Here is a 20,835-nt window from a genome sequence, read left to right on the forward strand (position 1 = left end):
ATAGACAATCTCTCAATATACACACACACTCGTGAATCCGTCTCCCAGGTACTGCACAACACTGCTCATCCCCAATCACACTCTCTATCACATCACGCATCCTATTTGCCATTAATTTTGCGTAGATCTTATAATCACAGTTCAATAATGTTATTGGCCTCCAGTTTTTCAGACTCTTCAAATCACCCTTTTTCGGAATCAATACAACCATACCTGCACGCATACTACCTGCCACCTCCATATTTTCCCACATATACTTACAAAAATCCACAAAATCACTCCCAATCACATCCCACATCATGCGGTAAAATTCTACTGGAAGACCATCCTCCCCCGGCGTCTTATTCAAAGCCATACTACACATAACCTTCCATACTTCATCACTTGTCACAGCATCCATCAGCCTCTCTCTTTCCGCCTCATTCAATTTACTCTCTAACGTACTCAAAACATCATTCTCCAAACACTCATCCCTCCACTTTACAGCATACAAATCCTCATAAAACTTTGCCACTTCCTCACACATATCCTCTCCACTCACCTCGCTTCCATCTGCTCCATTCAACACACACATATTTTGCTTTTTCCCAAAAACCTTCTTGAAAAAAAAACGTGAACATTTTTCATCATACTCCAAATTATCAACTTTTGCTCTAAAGACAATACTCCTCCCTTTTTCCAACAAGAACTCATGAACCTCCTTTTTCACTTGTAAAATATCCTCCTCCACCTCCATCCCTCCCTCCCTCAATTTATACAAGAAACTTAAACGTGCATTTAAACTCACAAAATGTCTCCTCTTGACTGCTGCCATCTTATAACCCAAATTTTTGAAAAAAATTTTTGTCTGTTTTTTAACCCAATCCCACCACCCACAAACATTCCCAAAACCATTTTTACACTCACACCACTCCTCATACCGTCTTGCATATTCCTTTCTTACTTCCTCATACTCCAATAACTTAACATTCAACTTCCACAAACCTTTCCCAAACACCCCATTCACATTCACATCCAACTCACACGACATGCACACATGATCTGAAAACAAAACATTCTCCTGCTTATAGTCAACAGGAATCATATTTTTTGAAATAAAACAGTAATCCAATCTAGATTGTATTCTTCCACTTTCGGAAAAGAAGGTATTTAACAAAGGCCTCACTTTACATACACTTTGCATATCATGCAAATCAAAATCACTAACCAACTCTAACAAAGTTTTCCCAGACACATCCACATTCACTCTCCCCACATCACAATTCATATCACCCACAATCACCACAGGCATTCTTCCCGGAACAAAAAGTTTAATTTTTTCAAATAACTTTTTCCGGTCATTTTTCTCCACCGGCGCATAAACATTAATAACACAAAATTTAACATTTTTATACTCAAAATTTGCTAAAATGCACCTCCCCACATCAATCACCACATAATCACTCAAAACCACCTCCCTCCCTTTAACTAAAATCCCCACACCATCATTTTTATTACATGCACTCCCCGACCACACAGATGCTCCATGAGACCATTCATCTCCTCTCACCCCATCCACCACTCCACACTCTTGCAAACAAAAAATCGATGCATTCTTCATAGCCAAAAAATCAAAAATTGCAGCCCTCCTGGCCTTATTTTTAAACACTCTCACATTTTGTGAAATTATAGTAAAACCCATTTTTTCCTTTTTTAAACCTCCTAAAAAAAACGAAAACAGAAAAGTTACAAAAACACTACAAAAACTCCACTCACAAGAAAAAGCCTTTGACTTAAGTCAAAGCTTATAATAGGCATTATCACGCATATTGCAAGGCAACCTTAACCAGCACCCCCACTATCTTCTTCCACCATCTGAACCGAGCAACTCGTTTCCGAGCCGCTAGCAGCATCACCATCACCCCACCTTGCTTTCTTGGCACCCACTTTTCGCTGCGGTGCCTTGATATCTTCTTCATCATTTGCCCCACCACCCTCCCTGTGACATTTTCTACTCCCCCCACCCTCATCGGAGAAGTACTCCTCAATATTCTCAGGATCTGAAGGGTGTGATGACCCTTCCCCAGTTTCCATACAATCTGCAGCATCTACAACGTCCTGAAAGTCCAACGTATCCGGACACCTTCCTTCTCCCGCTGCATTCATCTGCCCCTCCATTCTCCTCAATTCTTTCACAAGCTCCTTCTCCATTTTAGGTGCCTTTTTCTCCTTCTGGTAAGCAGGCCTCAGACTCACAGTTTCAGGGGCAGACCTTTCCCTCCGCCTCCTCTGCTCTCTCTCCATTCTAGCAGTTTCTCTTTCTATCTGCTGCAAAACCCTCCTCTCCTCCTCCTCCTTTTTCCTCTCCTTATCAGTTTTCCTGGGCACACCCTGCGGGCAATCTTTAAACATGTGCTCACCACTTCCACACATGTCACAAGCCTTGGGCTTCGGGCACGCACTTGCCACATGCCCCTCCTCTTTGCAGTTACGGCAACATTGCCCTTTCTTACATGCATCCTGCACATGTCCAAAGCAGTAACATTTCCTGCAATACATAGGCTGCCCTACATAGTAAAGGAAGCCCCTATGTCCCGCCACAGAAAAATTCGCAGGAGGATGTCTAAAGCCTCCCACACTTCCAGGATCCTTCTTCAGTTTCACCCGAAACTTGTATTTGCAGTTGAAAATACCTAAAGAATTAAACTGCTTTTCCCCTTTACGCACATAATCACAGTACCGTGCAAGGAAGCCTTCAAGCAATGCTGGCTCAGTAAAAGGGTTATAAACTGTTACCCACACAATCTTTTCTTGAAGTCCAAACAAGGGTTCAAACCACACCCCTTCCAAGAAAGGATCATCAGTGTGACTCCGAAGCCACTCAAACACATCAAGGCAGGTATTTTCTTCTACAAAAGTCACGTCATATGTACCTGATTTAGGAAACTCGTTGACGCTGTAGAAGTCGCCTCGTTTTGCTCCAGCTTTTCCTTCCAAAAGTTTCTCCACGATGAAGGACACATTATTCCTCTCGGAAACTGATGGATCCACTCCAATTCGGATAGTATTCTTCACGAAGTTCATCTTCAAAACCTGTCGGTATAATACCACAGAAAATCGCCAAATCCTTTCGCAAAAAGGCCTGGATTCCTCCAGAGAACTCGCACCTATCAGGCTGCAACCAAATGGTCTTAGCCAAAAGGCCGAGAAGCGATAACCAGAATTGGTTTCAAACTACGGAGCCACCCAAGGATCCTGAAAAGTCCATTTGTGGAGATGAGCTCCTGGACTCCCGTTAAGAAGACATGTTGTCAACCTCTAGATCCCTTACATGCCTGCACTTTTCGGCTTGCTGCTGCTGCAATCCACGCGTTTTAGATCTGCATAACTCCACCTCTTTAAACACAGCACCTTCACCCCCTGCTGTTCCCACCCGCCTCAACACCGTTGGAAGGGAGGAGAACCAATTAAGGCGGGGGGTGGGGTGGAACGAGCAGCTGTCTACCCTTAGCAGGAGGGCTCCTGATTACATACCTCTCCTGCTGCTGCTGCTGCTGGCTGTCCAGCAGCAGACTGAAGGTGGCTGCTGCTGTGCACAGGTATATAAAGGCTCAGAGCCTATTATGACACGCGCAGCCAGCGTTCCATTGCCACATTCCATCTACTGCAGGCAGGATACCTGGCTGGCTGAATGTCGCTGAGAAGCTCACAGAGACCGCCATAAGCAACAGTTTAACAGAATTCCACAGACTAATCAACCAAACTTTTTGGGTTGGGTTCTCTTTTATAGTCTGCAGGCATTAAATGAAAGAAGTCAGTGTTCCAGCAGAAGGAGACAACGTTTCAGAAAAGGCATTGTAGCAAACCAAAAAAGAAATTTTAAGCGCAGCAGAGTAACCAGCGCACATACCTGTTAGCTCAGGTGAGTTTAAAAGGCTGCTGTTGATAACAAGGGCATTTGCTAAATAGATGGTGTGTGTGCAACAATATACTGAAAGGTCAATTATATTGTGCAGCTTATCTCACCACCTGTAGTTATTTAGGTGAAAGCTCCAAAATGCTTGCCTAATATGTCTGTTTATCCAAAAGGAAGTAAAAAGGGAGAGCTAGAAAGATAGCATTGCATCACATTACATGGCAATGCAATGCACAGTTGCTGAAGTTGAACCAAAATGAGCTTGTAATCTGGCTTCTGCAACTTTGAACATGAAAAATCCAATGAGGAGAAGAAAAGCAAAGCCAAAGAGTCCATCCCAAAATCCGACAAACAAGCAAAATGAACAAAAAACATTGAATTCAATTCTTTCTGATTTTAGAAACTGCATTAAAGAAGGGGTGCACCGGTCCTGGAGATACTGCAATACCAGGTCAATGCGTGGAGTGGACAGAGCAAGCTCTTTTTCCATCTCCCTGTTCTAAAAATCCATTTAATATATGGTCCCCAGATAGGGGACGTATCAGATATTAAACTGATAAGAACAGATACTACACTTGATCTTAGCCAAAAGGCCGAGAAGCGATAACCAGAATTGGTTTCAAACTACGGAGCCACCCAAGGATCCTGAAAAGTCCATTTGTGGAGATGAGCTCCTGGACTCCCGTTAAGAAGACATGTTGTCAACCTCTAGATCCCTTACATGCCTGCACTTTTCGGCTTGCTGCTGCTGCAATCCACGCGTTTTAGATCTGCATAACTCCACCTCTTTAAACACAGCACCTTCACCCCCTGCTGTTCCCACCCGCCTCAACACCGTTGGAAGGGAGGAGAACCAATTAAGGCGGGGGGTGGGGTGGAACGAGCAGCTGTCTACCCTTAGCAGGAGGGCTCCTGATTACATACCTCTCCTGCTGCTGCTGCTGCTGGCTGTCCAGCAGCAGACTGAAGGTGGCTGCTGCTGTGCACAGGTATATAAAGGCTCAGAGCCTATTATGACACGCGCAGCCAGCGTTCCATTGCCATATTCCATCTACTGCAGGCAGGATACCTGGCTGGCTGAATGTCGCTGAGAAGCTCACAGAGACCGCCATAAGCAACAGTTTAACAGAATGCCACAGACTAATCAACCAAACTTTTTGGGTTGGGTTCTCTTTTATAGTCTGCAGGCATTAAATGAAAGAAGTCAGTGTTCCAGCAGAAGGAGACAACGTTTCAGAAAAGGCATTGTAGCAAACCAAAAAAGAAATTTTAAGCGCAGCAGAGTAACCAGCGCACATACCTGTTAGCTCAGGTGAGTTTAAAAGGCTGCTGTTGATAACAAGGGCATTTGCTAAATAGATGGTGTGTGTGCAACAATATACTGAAAGGTCAATTATATTGTGCAGCTTATCTCACCACCTGTAGTTATTTAGGTGAAAGCTCCAAAATGCTTGCCTAATATGTCTGTTTATCCAAAAGGAAGTAAAAAGGGAGAGCTAGAAAGATAGCATTGCATCACATTACATGGCAATGCAATGCACAGTTGCTGAAGTTGAACCAAAATGAGCTTGTAATCTGGCTTCTGCAACTTTGAACATGAAAAATCCAATGAGGAGAAGAAAAGCAAAGCCAAAGAGTCCATCCCAAAATCCGACAAACAAGCAAAATGAACAAAAAACATTGAATTCAATTCTTTCTGATTTTAGAAACTGCATTAAAGAAGGGGTGCACCGGTCCTGGAGATACTGCAATACCAGGTCAATGCGTGGAGTGGACAGAGCAAGCTCTTTTTCCATCTCCCTGTTCTAAAAATCCATTTAATATATGGTCCCCAGATAGGGGACGTATCAGATATTAAACTGATAAGAACAGATCAGGTTTCAACATAATTTATTAAGTGCGTAAAAGATGGTTTACAATCAAAAACAACAACACAAACAGTACATTATTAAAACACAGAATTCCACCCATAAAAACCCCATATACGATTGGCATCCCTTCTCCCAATACATTTGACATCCCTCAAGTAATAAATATACATCTGGCTAAAAGCAATTTTAAGACAATCCTTCACAGAAATAGCATCACGTTTAAAAAGTAAAATATTGCGTGCCTTCCAAAGGGCGTCTTTAAAACAGTTAATCATACACCAACATATACAATACTGTTGAGGGGTCGGACATTTAAAAAGGCCATATAAAACATATTCATGGTTAAAATCTCTTAAACCGCAAGTCCATTTTAAAAGAATCCCAACTTTGTGCCAAAGTTCCTGTGCAAATGGGCAATTCCACATAAGGTGCAAGGTGGTTTCGTCATTAACACATGAGTCTCTGGGGCATTTTGATCTGGCCACCAGGCCTCTCCTGTGTTGAAACTCTCTGGTGGGGAGGCACTGGTGGACCACCATCCATGCGATGTCCTTATGTCCATTTGCTAAGAATTTCCCGAAGACATTCTTCCAAACTTGCTTTGATCTCTCTTCTGAGAAATTTACTATGGGGGTCACATCTTCATTCCTCCTCAGAAAAGATAAAAGCTTCTTGCGGTCTTTAAAAATGTCCATATTAAAATCACCAAGGCTATAAAATCGAACAGTCTTTTCTAAGATTGCTTGGTGTTTGGGGGGGCATAGTAAAACAGGGGAATTCAACGACAACTTAAACCATCTTTTAAAAATCATCCCACAAGTATATTTTAAAAAATAACTTAGCGCACTATTACCATTAAAATGTTTGAAACAAAAGCAGAAATAATTTAAATACAAATAAATATGTAAATCGGGGACATCCCTTCCGCCGTTCATTTTATTCTTCCTCATTATTTCTCTCCTTAATTTTTCCATTTTGGAGTTCCATAAAAACATAAAGATCATCCTAGTCATTTTTTTAATTAAAACATCAGAGGGGGGGTACACCATAGCTATATACAGTATGAGGGGTAACAACACTGATTTTATAATTAAAATTTTCCCCTCCATTGTTAGGGACCTCAAACCCCAAAATGATATTTTCTTTGACATTTTTTCTATGACATTCTCCCAGCTTTGAGTTCCCACATTCTCCTCGTTAAAAACAACTCCAAGAATTTTTACATTGTCTCGTTTTATAGTGAGCTGCGGGAGTTGGGCGGTGTCCCAGGATCCCAAAGTCAGACATTCAGATTTATTTAAATTAAGTTTAAACCCGGATGCCTGGGAAAAAAATTCAATGCGCAACACCGCCCTCCGGAGGGAAGCAGGGTCCACGCACACAACCGTCACGTCATCCATGTAGCCAAAGACTCTCACATCACTGCCACCTCCGCCAGGAACAGGAACCCCTCTAATCACTTTGTCTTTCCTTATTGCGCTCAGCAGGGGCTCCATGGCGCAGATGAACAGGATGGGCGACAAGGGGCATCCCTGCTTCACTCCGGACTCAAGGGGAACTCCATCTGTTAAAAAGCCATTAAGAGAAATTTGACTAAAACAATTTTTATATAAAATCTTAATACAATTTAAAAGCATATTAGGGATACCCATTCTTTTTAAAACTCTAAAAAGAAATCTATGAGAGACTCTATCGAAAGCTTTTTCAAAATCTAGGGCTAAAAGAGCTACATTTTGACCCCGGTCTCTGGAATACCAAATTACATCCCTTAATACGTTTAAAACCTCTGAAATACTTCTACCTGGTACACTACACACCTGCTCAGGCCGGATCAGTTTGGCAATGACACTCCTGAGCCGGTCAGCAACCACCTTAGCAAGTACCTTGTAATCAACATTTAGGAGAGTTATGGGTCTCCAATTCGCTAGAGTACTGCGGTCACCTTTTTTATATATCAAAGACACCACTCCTCTCCTCCACGAAAATGGCAACTGTTCAGAAATAAAAACTTCTTTAAAAAGCATAAAAAGGTCCTCTTTTAAAATGTCCCAAAAAGTAAGGTAAAATTCTACAGGTAGTCCGTCACACCCAGGTGCTTTACCCTTAGAGAAACTTTTAAAAACATAAAATAATTCCTCTAAAACAATATCGCGTTCTAAAAACTCCTGGTCTGTAAAATTTAACTTAAAATCGAGATCATTAAGAGCATCAGATAAAAAGGACTCATCAATATACTTTTTACTAAAAAGATGCTTATAAAAGTTAAAAGTAGCATTCAACATTCCCTGCATAGATGTTTCACCCTCTAGATTTGTGATCACTTCTCTTTTATCCTTGACTTTTTTGAAGAAGAAGCGAGAGCACTTCTCCCCCTCCTCCAAGTGCTGCACTCTAGAGTTAAAAATAATCTCTTTCCCCTTTGTGTCTATGCAGTTCTGGATTTCAGTTTTTAGGCTAGCAATATCATCTCCCACCTCCACCCCTAGCTCTTTGAATTTAAAAAGTGTTTGCAGTTTGGTGTTAAGATCACTAAAACATCTTTTTTTCTCTCTGGCTTTACGTCTCCCTGCTTTTATAAAAAACATTCTGACTTTTTTTTTCAAAATTTCCCACCAGGTTACCATAGGGGCATCAGAAGGTTTTTGTCGCCGCCAGGCTTGATATGCTTTAACAAAGTCTTGTCGAATCAGAGGGTCCTCCAGCAGGTAAGTACTTAGACGCCAGAGGCCCCTGTTGACCCTCTGTTCATCCCGGTATTCTAGGTGCACCTCCAAGCCCTTATGGTCAGAAAATATATTTGATGTTAAAACACATTTTACAGGGTTAAAATCATCTGATAGGAAAATAAAATCGATCCTGGAGGACACCCCTCTTCCGGACCACGTGTAACCAGGGTCCGTCGGCAGGAGTGACCTCCACGCATCGCATAATTTAAAATCAGTTATAAAATCTTTCAATAGATGACATGACTTATCCAATTTGCGTAAAGGGTCACCCCCCGCTCGTTGTTCACTAGCACAAAGACAATTAAAATCACCCCCTACGATCAGGGGAGGTGACCCAGTACAGTACAATGGCAATATCCCAAATAAATTAATTCTCTCTTGCTTATCAGGGGGAGCATAAACATTCATTACACGTAGGATAAAACCATTAAATTTAAAATGCACTAAAACCACTCTGCCTGGTACTATTTCTGTGACAGTATTTATAGTAATATTTCTCCCATAACAGAGGAAGCCCACCCCCGCTGACTTGTTGTCGTTGGAGCCAGACCAGATGGAGGGCCCCAGTCTCCAATCTGTCTTGATATCATTATAATTTAGTGCATGTTGTATCCCGCATTCCTGTAATAAACATATGTCAAAGTCAGTGGTTTCTAAGTACTTAAATAGAGCAGCCCTACGAACTGGGCTCTTTAATGACCTCACATTCAGTGAGACAAGTCTTAATGTGGGCATTCATAGGTCAGGGTGGTGGATCTTCCATGAGGACACCTGACTCAAAGCCCTGTATATCAAATTGCTCCAGGACATCTGGGCTAGAGGAACCAAACGACTCGATATTCTGTGAGCCGGCGGTTGCCCCCTCGTAGGTCACGGTTCCCAGCCACATTCCAGGAGACGCTGGGGCTTCGACATTCCGTCTCTTTTTCGGGGCAGAATCCACTAGGTCACTGGTGCAGTCCTCCTCTTCCTCCACCTCCTCCAGGGGGGGAGACTGGTCCATCAGGACAAGATCAGCAACACAGATTTCCTGATGTTCGCCACCTAGAAGCAAAGCCCCCTCATCTGGCTGGCTAATCGCCCTGGAAGATCCTGAGGCCATCGCTGCGTGGTCCCCTATAGCCAACCGCACAGGGGCACCACCCTCCAGCCCAACAGGATCGGTATCGGGAACCATCGATACGGAGGATACCCTCCCAGAAGGAGGACCCCCCCGCTCCGGTCCATGCGAGGTCCGCCCATCGTTAAGGGACTTCGATGCAGGGGCCGCCCCAGAGGGGCCTCCGGCTCCCTGCTCCATCCCAGCCTTCTCGCCCTTCGAACCACCCTCCGACGCCGGCCTGCCAGTGAAGACCGGTGGGCGCATCGGCTCAGCTTCAGAAGATGCAGCTTCTGCGTAGGTCCTGGTCCTGTTGGAGCATCCTCGGAACATGTGCCCCGCCTCACCGCAGAGATTACATTTCCTCCCAGCGGGACAGTCCTTCATTAAATGTCCATAACAGCTGCAATTATTGCAGCGGTCTACTTTCCTGCCCGTGCAGGATGTTTGGGTATGACCCATTTGTCCACAGTTCCTGCAACATACTGGCATTCCAGGATAAAATAAGTAGCCTCTGCTCTTACCGATTACGAAGGTTGAGGGAGGGTGTAGCATTCCTCCCACTCCACTAAGGTCCCTCTTTAGACGGGCCATATACCTTCTCTTGCCGCACCAGAAGCCTACCGCGTTCTTCACAGTACCCAGGTATCTCAGATCATCACAATAGCGGGTAAGGTAGGTCGAGATGTCTGCAGCTTCCACAAAGGGGTTTGGGAAATGCACCACGATGGGGATCTCGTCATAAGCATACAAGAGACAAAAGGTTAGTCCATCCAATTCATCTAAGTAGTTTTTCTCGTTTACCTTTTGTACGATTTGCTGACAGCATCCCTGGCTCTTGAAGGTGATGGTGTAAGTCCCCTTGTACTCGTTGTCCTGGAAGCAGAATATATCTTCCTGCCGAAACTCCAGAACTCCAAGAAGAATCCTATGGCAGATGTAGTCCAAATTCTTCTCCATCCTCGATGCTGCTCCAACTTCAATCCTCACGGTGTTCCGCATCCGGGCATCACCCGATGAATATGTGAGCGTTGCCGGCATCCTTCACTCAGGAACGTACCGACTCTTCTCTCTGAAAGGCGCAAGCCTTCATGGGATCCCTTCCCGTTGCTCCCGGACTAATCCTTCCTCCCAATAGCAGCAGGGGGGTTAAGTCCCTCCGAAGAGGAACGATCCCCCCAGGCCGAGAGAAAGGGTACCAAGAGCACCTCACAGGCAAGACCACACAGGAAAACCTGATAGATCGTGCCAAAAGGCCGAGAAGCGATAACCAGAATTGGTTTCGGCCTACGGTGCCACCCTCGGATCCTGAAAAGTCCATTTGTGGAGATGGCCACCTGGACTCCCGTTAAGAAGACATGTTGTCAACCTCTAGATCCCTTACATGCCTGCACTTTTCGGCTTGCTGCTGCAGCAATCCACGCGTTTTAGATCTGCATGACTCCAACTATTTTAGCACAGCACCCTCACCCCCTGCTGTTCCCACCCGCCTCAACACCGGTGGAAGGGAGGAGAACCAATTAAGGGGGGGATAAGCAGCTGTCTACCCTTAGCAGGAGTGTTGCTGATTACTTACCTTTCCTGCTGCTGCTGGCTGTCCAGCAGCAGACTGAAGGTGGCTGCTGCCGTGCGCAGGTATATTAAGGCTCAGAGCCTATTATGACACGCGCAGCCAGTGTTCCATTGCCACATTCCATCTACTGCAGGCAGGATACCTGGCTGGTTGAACGGCACTGAGAAGCTCACAGAGACTGCCATAAGCAACAGTTTAAAAGAATGCCACAGACTAATCAACCAAACTTTTGGGTTGGGTTATTTTTTATAGTCTGCAGGCGTTAAATGAAAGAAGTCAGTGTTCCACCAGAGGGAGACAACGTTTCAGAAAAGGCATTGGAGCAAGCCAAAAAAGACATTTTAAGTTCAGCAGAGTAACCAGCGCACATACCTGTTAGCTCAGGTGAGTTTAAATGGCTGCTGTTGATAACAAGGGCATTTGCTAAATAGATGGTGTGTGTGCAACAATATACTGAAAGAACAATTATATTGTGCAGCTTATCTCACCACCTGTAATTAGTTAGGTGAAAGCTCCAAAATGCTTGCCTAATATGGCTGTTTATCCAAAAGGAAGTAAAGAGGGAGAGCTAGAAAGATAGCATTGCATTACAGTACATGGCTATGCAATGCAGAGTTGCTGAAGTTGAACCAAAATGAGTTTGTCATCTGGCTTCTGCAACTTTTAACATGAAAAATACAATGAGGAGAAGAAAAGCAAAGCAAAAAAGTCCATCCAAAAATCCGACAAACAAGCAAAAGCAACAAAAAGCATTGAATTCAATTCTTTTTGATTTTAGAAACTGCATTAAAGAATGAGTGCACTGGTCCTGGAAATGCTGCAATACCAGGTCAATGCGTGGAGTGGACAGAGCAAGCTCTTTTACCATCTCCCTGTTTTAAAAATCCATTTAATATATGGTCCCCAGATAGGGGACGTATCAGATATTAAACTGATAAGAACAGATACTACACTTGATCTTAGCCAAAAGGCCGAGAAGCGATAACCAGAATTGGTTTCGGCCTACGGTGCCACCCTCGGATCCTGAAAAGTCCATTTGTGGAGATGGCCACCTGGACTCCCGTTAAGAAGACATGTTGTCAACCTCTAGATCCCTTACATGCCTGCACTTTTCGGCTTGCTGCTGCAGCAATCCACGCGTTTTAGATCTGCATGACTCCAACTATTTTAGCACAGCACCCTCACCCCCTGCTGTTCCCACCCGCCTCAACACCGGTGGAAGGGAGGAGAACATTTAAGTTGGGGACGAGCAGCTGTCTACACTTAGCAGGAGTGTTGCTGATTACTTACCTTTCTTGCTGCTGCTCGCTGTCCAGCAGCAGACTGAAGGTGGCTGCTGCCGTGCGCTGGTATATAAAGGCTCAGAGCCTATTATGACACGCGCAGCCAGTGTTCCATTGCCACATTCCATCTACTGCAGGCAGGATACCTGGCTGGTTGAACGGCACTGAGAAGCTCACAGAGACCGCCATAAGCAACAGTTTAAAAGAATGCCACAGACTAATCAACCAAACTTTTTGGGTTGGGTTATTTTTTATAGTCTGCAGGCGTTAAATGAAAGAAGTCAGTGTTCCACCAGAGGGAGACAACGTTTCAGAAAAGGCATTGGAGCAAGCCAAAAAAGACATTTTAAGTGCAGCAGAGTAACCAGCGCACATACCTGTTAGCTCAGGTGAGTTTAAATGGCTGCTGTTGATAACAAGGGCATTTGCTAAATAGATGGTGTGTGTGCAACATTATACTGAAAGAACAATTATATTGTGCAGCTTATCTCACCACCTGTAATTAGTTAGGTGAAAGCTCCAAAATGCTTGCCTAATATGGCTGTTTATCCAAAAGGAAGTAAAGAGGGAGAGCTAGATAGATAGCATTGCATTACAGTACATGGCTATGCAATGCAGAGTTGCTGAAGTTGAACCAAAATGAGTTTGTCATCTGGCTTCTGCAACTTTTAACATGAAAAATACAATGAGGAGAAGAAAAGCAAAGCAAAAAAGTCCATCCAAAAATCCGACAAACAAGCAAAAGCAACAAAAAGCATTGAATTCAATTCTTTTTGATTTTAGAAACTGCATTAAAGAATGAGTGCACTGGTCCTGGAAATGCTGCAATACCAGGTCAATGCGTGGAGTGGACAGAGCAAGCTCTTTTACCATCTCCCTGTTTTAAAAATCCATTTAATATATGGTCCCCAGATAGGGGACGTATCAGATATTAAACTGATAAGAACAGATACTACACTTGATCTTAGCCAAAAGGCCGAGAAGCGATAACCAGAATTGGTTTCGGCCTACGGTGCCACCCTCGGATCCTGAAAAGTCCATTTGTGGAGATGGCCACCTGGACTCCCGTTAAGAAGACATGTTGTCAACCTCTAGATCCCTTACATGCCTGCACTTTTCGGCTTGCTGCTGCAGCAATCCACGCGTTTTAGATCTGCATGACTCCAACTATTTTAGCACAGCACCCTCACCCCCTGCTGTTCCCACCCGCCTCAACACCGGTGGAAGGGAGGAGAACATTTAAGGTGGGGACGAGCAGCTGTCTACACTTAGCAGGAGTGTTGCTGATTACTTACCTTTCTTGCTGCTGCTCGCTGTCCAGCAGCAGACTGAAGGTGGCTGCTGCCGTGCGCTGGTATATAAAGGCTCAGAGCCTATTATGACACGCGCAGCCAGTGTTCCATTGCCACATTCCATCTACTGCAGGCAGGATACCTGGCTGGTTGAACGGCACTGAGAAGCTCACAGAGACCGCCATAAGCAACAGTTTAAAAGAATGCCACAGACTAATCAACCAAACTTTTTGGGTTGGGTTATTTTTTATAGTCTGCAGGCGTTAAATGAAAGAAGTCAGTGTTCCACCAGAGGGAGACAACGTTTCAGAAAAGGCATTGGAGCAAGCCAAAAAAGACATTTTAAGTGCAGCAGAGTAACCAGCGCACATACCTGTTAGCTCAGGTGAGTTTAAATGGCTGCTGTTGATAATAAGGGCATTTGCTAAATAGATGGTGTGTGTGCAACAATATACTGAAAGAACAATTATATTGTGCAGCTTATCTCACCACCTGTAATTAGTTAGGTGAAAGCTCCAAAATGCTTGCCTAATATGGCTGTTTATCCAAAAGGAAGTAAAGAGGGAGAGCTAGATAGATAGCATTGCATTACAGTACATGGCTATGCAATGCAGAGTTGCTGAAGTTGAACCAAAATGAGTTTGTCATCTGGCTTCTGCAACTTTTAACATGAAAAATACAATGAGGAGAAGAAAAGCAAAGCCAAAAAGTCCATCCAAAAATCCGACAAACAAGCAAAAGCAGCAAAAAGCATTGAATTCAATTCTTTCTGATTTTAGAAACTGCATTAAAGAATGAGTGCACTGGTCCTGGAAATGCTGCAATACCAGGTCAATGCGTGGAGTGGACAGAGCAAGCTCTTTTACCATCTCCCTGTTCTAAAAATCCATTTAATATATGGTCCCCAGATAGGGGACGTATCAGATATTAAACTGATAAGAACAGATACTACACTTGATCTTAGCCAAAAGGCCGAGAAGCGATAACCAGAATTGGTTTCAGCCTACGGTGCCACCCTCGGATCCTGAAAAGTCCATTTGTGGAGATGGCCACCTGGGCTACCGTTAAGAAGACATGTTGTCAACCTCTAGATCCCTTACATGCCTGCACTTTTCGGCTTGCTGCTAAAGCAATCCACGCGTTTTAGATCTGCATGACTCCAACTATTTTAGCACAGCACCCTCACCCCCTGCTGTTCCCACCCGCCTCAACACCGGTGGAAGGGAGGAGAACCAATTAAGGGGGGGACGAGCAGCTGTCTACCCTTAGCAGGAGTGTTGCTGATTACTTACCTTTCCTGCTGCTGCTGGCTGTCCAGCAGCAGACTGAAGGTGGCTGCTGCCGTGCGCTGGTATATAAAGGCTCAGAGCCTATTATGACACGCGCAGCCAGTGTTCCATTGCCACATTCCATCTACTGCAGGCAGGATACCTGGCTGGTTGAACGGCACTGAGAAGCTCACAGAGACCGCCATAAGCAACAGTTTAAAAGAATGCCACAGACTAATCAACCAAACTTTTTGGGTTGGGTTATTTTTTATAGTCTGCAGGCGTTAAATGAAAGAAGTCAGTGTTCCACCAGAGGGAGACAACGTTTCAGAAAAGGCATTGGAGCAAGCCAAAAAAGACATTTTAAGTGCAGCAGAGTAACCAGCGCACATACAGTGGTGGCCAAAAGTATTGGCACCCCTGCAATTCTGTCAGGTAATACTCAGTTTCTTCCTGAAAATGATTGCAATCACAAATCTTTGGTATTATTATCTTCATTTAATTTGCTTGCAAGGAAAAAACACAAAAGAGAATGAAGCAAAAATCAAATCATTGATCATTTCACACAAAACTCCAAAAATGGGCCAGACAAAAGTATTGGCACCCTCAGCCTAATACTTGGTTGCACAACCTTTAGCCAAAATAGCTGCGAACAACCGCTTCCGTTAACCATCAATGAGTTTCTTACAATGCTCTGCTGGAATTGTAGACCATTCTTCTTTGGCAAACTGCTCCAGGTTCCTGATATTTGAAGGATGCCTTCTCCAAACTGCCATTTTGAGATCTCTCCACAGGTGTTCTATGGGATTCAGGTCTGGACTCATTGCTGGCCACCTTAGAAGTCTCCAGTGCTTTCTCTGAAACCATTTTATAGTGCTTTTGGAAGTGTGTTTTGGGTCATTGTCCTGCTGGAAGACCCATGACCTCTGAGGGAGACCCTGCTTTCTCACACTGGGCCCTACATTATGCTGCAAAATTTGTTGGTAGTCTTCAGACTTCATAATGCCATGCACACGGTCAAGCAATCCAGTGCCAGAGGCAGCAAATCAACCCCAAAACATCAGGGAACCTCCGCCATGTTTGACTGTAGGGACCGTGTTTTTTTCTTTGAATGCCTCTTTTTTTTTCCTGTACACTCTATGTTGATGCTTTTTCCCAAAAAGCTCTACTTTTGTCTCATCTTACCAGAGAACATTCTTCCAAAACGTTTTAGGCTTTCTCAGGTAAGTTTTGGCAAACTCCAGCCTGGCTTTTTTATGTCTCGGGGTAAGAAGTGGGGTCTTCCTGGGTATCCTACCATACAGTCCCTTTTCATTCAGACGCCGACGGATAGTACGGGTTGACACTGTTGTACCCTCGGACTGCAGGGTTGCTTGAACTTGTTTGGATGTTAGTCGAGGTTCTTTATCCACCATCCGCACAATCTTGCATTGAAATCTCTCGTCAATTTTTCTTTTCCGTCCACATCTAGGGAGGTTAGCCACAGTGCCATGGGCTTTAAACTTCTTGATGACACTGCGCACGGAAGACACAGGAACATTCAGGTTTTTGGAGATGGACTTGTAGCCTTGAGATTGCTCATGCTTCCTCACAATTTGGTTTCTCAAGTCCTCAGACAGTTCTTTGGTCTTCTTTCTTTTCTCCATGCTCAATGTGGTACACACAAGGACACAGGACAGAGGTTGAGTCAACTTTAATCCATGTTAACTGGCTGCAAGTGTGATTTAGTTATTGCCAACACCTGTTAGGTGCCACAGGTAAGTTACAGGTGCTGTTAATTACACGAATTAGAGAAGCATCACATGATTTTTCAAACAGTGCCAATACTTTTGTCCACCCCCTTTTTTAGGTTTGGTGTGGAATTATATCCAATTTGGCTTTAGGGCAATTGTTTTTCTGTTTTTTCATTGAAGACAAATTAAATGAAGATAATAATACCAAAGAATTTGTGATTGCAATCATTTTCAGGAAGAAACTGAGTATTATCTGACAGAATTGCAGGGGTGCCAATACTTTTGGCCACCACTGTACCTGTTAGCTCAGGTGAGGTTAAATGGCTGCTGTTGATAACAAGGGCATTTGCTAAATAGATGGTGTGTGTGCAACAATATACTGAAAGAACAATTATATTGTGCAGCTTATCTCACCACCTGTAATTAGTTAGGTGAAAGATCCAAAATGCTTGCCTAATATGGCTGTTTATCCAAAAGGAAGTAAAGAGGGAGAGCTAGATAGATAGCATTGCATTATAGTACATGGCTATGCAATGCAGAGTTGCTGAAGTTGAACCAAAATGAGTTTGTCATCTGGCTTCTGCAACTTTTAACATGAAAAATACAATGAGGAGAAGAAAAGCAAAGCCAAAAAGTCCATCCAAAAATCCGACAAACATGCAAAAGCAACAAAAAGCATTGAATTCAATTCTTTCTGATTTTAGAAACTGCATTAAAGAATGAGTGCACTGGTCCTGGAAATGCTGCAATACCAGGTCAATGAGTGGAGTGGACAGAGCAAGCTCTTTTACCATCTCCCTGTTCTAAAAATCCATTTAATAAATGGTCCCCAGATAGGGGACGTATCAGATATTAAACTGATAAGAACAGATACTACACTTGATCTTAGCCAAAAGGCCGAGAAGCGATAACCAGAATTGGTTTCGGCCTATGGTGCCACCCTCGGATCCTGAAAAGTCCATTTGTGGAGATGGCCACCTGGGCTCCCGTTAAGAAGACATGTTGTCAACCTCTAGATCCCTTACATGCCTGCACTTTTCGGCTTGCTGCTGCAGCAATCCACGCGTTTTAGATCTGCATGACTCCAACTATTTTAGCACAGCACCCTCACCCCCTGCTGTTCCCACCCGCCTCAACATCGGTGGAAGGGAGGAGAACCAATTAAGGGGGGAACGAGCAGCTGTCTACCCTTAGCAGGAGTGTTGCTGATTACTTACCTTTCCTGCTGCTGCTGGCTGTCCAGCAGCAGACTGAAGGTGGCTGCTGCCGTGCGCTGGTATATAAAGGCTCAGAGCCTATTATGACACGCGCAGCCAGTGTTCCATTGCCACATTCCATCTACTGCAGGCAGGATACCTGGCTGGTTGAACGGCACTGAGAAGCTCACAGAGACCGCCATAAGCAACAGTTTAAAAGAATGCCACAGACTAATCAACCAAACTTTTTGGGTTGGGTTATTTTTTATAGTCTGCAGGCGTTAAATGAAAGAAGTCAGTGTTCCACCAGAGGGAGACAACGTTTCAGAAAAGGCATTGGAGCAAGCCAAAAAAGACATTTTAAGTGCAGCAGAGTAACCAACGCACATACAGTGGTGGCCAAAAGTATTGGCACCCCTGCAATTCTGTCAGGTAATACTCAGTTTCTTCCTGAAAATGATTGCAATCACAAATCTTTGGTATTATTATCTTCATTTAATTTGCTTGCAAGGAAAAAACACAAAAGAGAATGAAGCAAAAATCAAATCATTGATCATTTCACACAAAACTCCAAAAATGGGCCAGACAAAAGTATTGGCACCCTCAGCCTAATACTTGGTTGCACAACCTTTAGCCAAAATAGCTGCGAACAACCGCTTCTGTTAACCATCAATGAGTTTCTTACAATGCTCTGCTGGAATTGTAGACCATTCTTCTTTGGCAAACTGCTCCAGGTTCCTGATATTTGAAGGGTGCCTTCTTCAAACTGCCATTTTGAGATCTCTCCACAGGTGTTCTATGGGATTCAGGTCTGGACTCATTGCTGGCCACCTTAGAAGTCTCCAGTGCTTTCTCTCAAACCATTTTATAGTGCTTTTGGAAGTGTGTTTTGGGTCATTGTCCTGCTGGAAGACCCATGACCTCTGAGGGAGACCCAGCTTTCTCACACTGGGCCCTACATTATGCTGCAAAATTTGTTGGTAGTCTTCAGACTTCATAATGCCATGCACACGGTCAAGCAATCCAGTGCCAGAGGCAGCAAATCAACCCCAAAACATCAGGGAACCTCCGCCATGTTTGACTGTAGGGACCGTGTTTTTTTCTTTGAATGCCTCTTTTTTTTTCCTGTACACTCTATGTTGATGCTTTTTCCCAAAAAGCTCTACTTTTGTCTCATCTTACCAGAGAACATTCTTCCAAAACGTTTTAGGCTTTCTCAGGTAAGTTTTGGCAAACTCCAGCCTGGCTTTTTTATGTCTCGGGGTAAGAAGTGGGGTCTTCCTGGGTATCCTACCATACAGTCCCTTTTCATTCAGACGCCGACGGATAGTACGGGTTGACACTGTTGTACCCTCGGACTGCAGGGTTGCTTGAACTTGTTTGGATGTTAGTCGAGGTTCTTTATCCACCATCCGCACAATCTTGCATTGAAATCTCTCGTCAATTTTTCTTTTCCGTTCACATCTAGGGAGGTTAGCCACAGTGCCATGGGCTTTAAACTTCTTGATGACACTGCGCACGGAAGACACAGGAACATTCAGGTCTTTGGAGATGGACTTGTAGCCTTGAGATTGCTCATGCTTCCTCACAATTTGGTTTCTCAAGTCCTCAGACAGTTCTTTGGTCTTCTTTCTTTTCTCCATGCTCAATGTGGTACACACAAGGACACAGGACAGAGGTTGAGTCAACTTTAATCCATGTTAACTGGCTGCAAGTGTGATTTAGTTATTGCCAACACCTGTTAGGTGCCACAGATAAGTTACAGGTGCTGTTAATTACACGAATTAGAGAAGCATCACATGATTTTTCAAACAGTGCCAATACTTTTGTCCACCCCCTTTTTTAGGTTTGGTGTGGAATTATATCCAATTTGGCTTTAGGGCAATTCTTTTTGTGTTTTTTTCATTGAAGACAAATTAAATGAAGATAATAATACCAAAGAATTTGTGATTGCAATCATTTTCAGGAAGAAACTGAGTATTATCTGACAGAATTGCAGGGGTGCCAATACTTTTGGCCACCACTGTACCTGTTAGCTCAGGTGAGGTTAAATGGCTGCTGTTGCTAACAAGGGCATTTGCTAAATAGATGGTGTGTGTGCAACAATATACTGAAAGAACAATTATATTGTGCAGCTTATCTCACCACCAGTAATTAGTTAGGTGAAATCTCCAAAATGCTTGCCTAATATGGCTGTTTATCCAAAAGGAAGTAAAGAGGGAGAGCTAGATAGATAGCATTGCATTACAGTACATGGCTATGCAATGCAGAGTTGCTGAAGTTGAACCAAAATGAGTTTGTCATCTGGCTTCTGCAACTTTTAACATGAAAAATACAATGAGGAGAAGAAAAGCAAAGCCAAAAAGTCCATCCAAAAATCCGACAAACAAGCAAAAGCAACAAAAACCATTGAATTCAATTCTTTCTGATTTTAGAAACTGCATTAAAGAATGAGTGCACTGGTCCTGGAAATGCTGCAATACCAGGTCAATGCGTGGAGTGGACAGAGCAAGCTCTTTTACCATCTCCCTGTTCTAAAAATCCATTTAATATATGGTCCCCAGATAGGGGACGTATCAGATATTAAACTGATAAGAACAGATACTACACTTGATCTTAGCCAAAAGGCCGAGAAGCGATAACCAGAATTGGTTTCGGCCTACGGTGCCACCCTCGGATCCTGAAAAGTCCATTTGTGGAGATGGCCACCTGGACTCCCGTTAAGAAGACATGTTGTCAACCTCTAGATCCCTTACATGCCTGCACTTTTCGGCTTGCTGCTGCAGCAATCCACGCGTTTTAGATCTGCATGACTCCAACTATTTTAGCACCGCACCCTCACCCCCTGCTGTTCCCATCCGCCTCACCGCCTCAACACCGGTGGAAGGGAGGAGAACCA

General features: G+C 43.9%; 7 non-coding genes across 7 annotated transcripts; all 7 read right to left on the reverse strand.

The window, feature by feature from the left end:
* Positions 1–4,309: 4,309 nt before the first annotated feature.
* On the reverse strand, positions 4,310–4,500 carry LOC141215070 (U2 spliceosomal RNA). Its single transcript, XR_012284217.1, has one exon. It is a non-coding gene; the product is annotated as a U2 spliceosomal RNA (small nuclear RNA).
* A 1,115-nt stretch (positions 4,501–5,615) lies between these two features.
* LOC141215119 (U2 spliceosomal RNA) lies at positions 5,616–5,805 on the reverse strand. Its single transcript, XR_012284263.1, has one exon. It is a non-coding gene; the product is annotated as a U2 spliceosomal RNA (small nuclear RNA).
* Positions 5,806–11,956: 6,151 nt separating this feature from the next.
* On the reverse strand, positions 11,957–12,147 carry LOC141215085 (U2 spliceosomal RNA). Its single transcript, XR_012284231.1, has one exon. It is a non-coding gene; the product is annotated as a U2 spliceosomal RNA (small nuclear RNA).
* Positions 12,148–13,244: 1,097 nt separating this feature from the next.
* On the reverse strand, positions 13,245–13,435 carry LOC141215087 (U2 spliceosomal RNA). Its single transcript, XR_012284233.1, has one exon. It is a non-coding gene; the product is annotated as a U2 spliceosomal RNA (small nuclear RNA).
* Positions 13,436–14,532: 1,097 nt separating this feature from the next.
* Positions 14,533–14,723, reverse strand: LOC141215081 (U2 spliceosomal RNA). The gene has a single exon (XR_012284227.1). It is a non-coding gene; the product is annotated as a U2 spliceosomal RNA (small nuclear RNA).
* A 2,735-nt stretch (positions 14,724–17,458) lies between these two features.
* Positions 17,459–17,649, reverse strand: LOC141215098 (U2 spliceosomal RNA). The gene has a single exon (XR_012284244.1). It is a non-coding gene; the product is annotated as a U2 spliceosomal RNA (small nuclear RNA).
* A 2,736-nt stretch (positions 17,650–20,385) lies between these two features.
* Positions 20,386–20,576, reverse strand: LOC141215082 (U2 spliceosomal RNA). The gene has a single exon (XR_012284228.1). It is a non-coding gene; the product is annotated as a U2 spliceosomal RNA (small nuclear RNA).
* Positions 20,577–20,835: the final 259 nt, after the last annotated feature.

This window comes from Phyllobates terribilis, unplaced genomic scaffold (genome assembly GCF_046119375.1).
Source record: "Phyllobates terribilis strain yellow unplaced genomic scaffold, ASM4611937v1 Scaffold_230__1_contigs__length_3167835, whole genome shotgun sequence".
Taxonomy (NCBI): domain Eukaryota; kingdom Metazoa; phylum Chordata; class Amphibia; order Anura; family Dendrobatidae; genus Phyllobates; species Phyllobates terribilis.